Source organism: Camelina sativa, chromosome 16 (genome assembly GCF_000633955.1).
Source record: "Camelina sativa cultivar DH55 chromosome 16, Cs, whole genome shotgun sequence".
Classification (NCBI taxonomy): Eukaryota; Viridiplantae; Streptophyta; class Magnoliopsida; order Brassicales; family Brassicaceae; genus Camelina; species Camelina sativa.
In genome coordinates, this window is record NC_025700.1 from 1,742,218 (window position 1) to 1,744,203 (window position 1,986).

Here is a 1,986-nt window from a genome sequence, read left to right on the forward strand (position 1 = left end):
TAAATAGATGTTCTGGGGAGCCACTAATTTGCAAACTTGCAATCAGATCTTCTTTTTTTTCTTTTTTTTTTTTTTTTTTTTTTTTTTTAATATATGATTTATATATTTTCATATAATTTCCACACACAAAAAAATGAAAAATAAATATGATTTTCTCGTCAAGTTGTTGTTTCAGCTCTAATTGCTCAACGATTAAATGAATCTATTGTGGTTCGGATAAGAATATTCAACAAGCCAGTATATCTTTCATATTCTTTTATTCCCACAGAATCCTCAATAAACTGAAAATCATGTACACTACTAGATTTGTATTTTATATCCTACGCTATCCGGCATACTCAAAATAGTATAAATATAACATTATGACGAATATGTGATATGGTTGCATCATTATCATCGTATAACTTAGATTTGATCAACAAGACACATGATGGGATGATGAATCTAGAACTTGGTTGAACCATGGACTAGAGCAGTAGACAACTTATAATATAAGATATTTCAAACTTTCATTACCTCCGGTTTCAGTTTGTGGTTTTTGCTACTTCCGTAGGAAAATTTAGCTTTGGACATGCTCACCCTTTTTCTTTTTTTTTTCTTTTCTTTTGATTGAGATGTGAGAAACTCTATATATTAATTAAGCGAACACTATGAGTTCTACATTATTTTTCTTCTTTCTGATTTGCTTGTTTTTCTTTTCTTTTTTGCCCACTTTATTCCAAAGAGAAAGATCGAGTGTTTAAATAACTATTTGCTTTTTATTTTAATCATTCATTCGATAATTTTTTCATGTGTTTTATAATGATACTTGGACTATAGTTTCTGTGCATAATGCAAGATGCCAAAAGACGAGTTTAGCTCCTCGTAATTGGCAAAATTTCCATTTGTAAGTTTGTAGTGATGTCCAAACTCAAAATCCAAAGTGATTCGCATATAGCTAGATCTATTAATATATCCACAATTATCAGAATCTTTCCCACAAAAATGACAATTACAAAAGATTCCGTAAATGTGGCGGTAAGTATATATTACTCACGGCTGAGAAGAGAAACCGAAACCCATGGATATATAGATCTATTAATTACTTAAATAATAGTCAAATAGATAGATTCATGTCAACACTAAACAAATGAAAATATAGATATTTATATGCATGTTTTCCTAATTGTCTTTTAATTTCTCCTATAAAAAAAAATTGTCTTTTAATTTCAATGGAGGCTCTCTCGCACACACATTCAATTCAAACCCTAACATCATGGGAATATAGACAACAATTGCTCGGTATCGGCGAATTAAACATGTACGTAGACATAATGTGATAGTGAGCTCACACTAACATCCACTATCTTTATATATGTTTTTTTATATATATAAGTCTTACTTAGCCCAAAAAAAAGAAAACAACTCATAAGTCTACCAAAAGAGTTTACATATGCCTATAATTGCTTTGTCTTAAGAATTTCACCAAGTAATTTCCTGTTCCGGAGTCAAATTCCGTTTCTGAACGTTACCAAAGTTATATAATAATATTCCATGAAACTTCGAATGTCATCTGGTTTATGTATATTTAGATATATCACGGATTTTTTTTTTCGTTTGATTTCTTTTTGTGTGTGTTAATAAACATAATGTCTTGATTAAGTATTTTAAATAAGATAAAACTAAAGATTGGTGGCTTTTTATAGATAATTTTATTAATGGGCAATTTTGCTAGAATTTTACTATTATAATCGAAATGCTGTATTGTTATATATTATTATAGTACTATGCTTAATGGATCCAATGAATGTGTTTGGGAATCCATAACAGTCGTGTTATGCCTCACACAGTGGGCAAAGTAAGATGTTGGGGAAAAGCATTCCCATTGTTATAGCATATATCCTTTCACCTTTTACGCAAATTAAAGAAATGGACAATGAAAAAAAAAAGTGAAAGGTAATTAACTTATTATAACTTTAATAGGAGAAAAAAAAAAGCAATGATGAA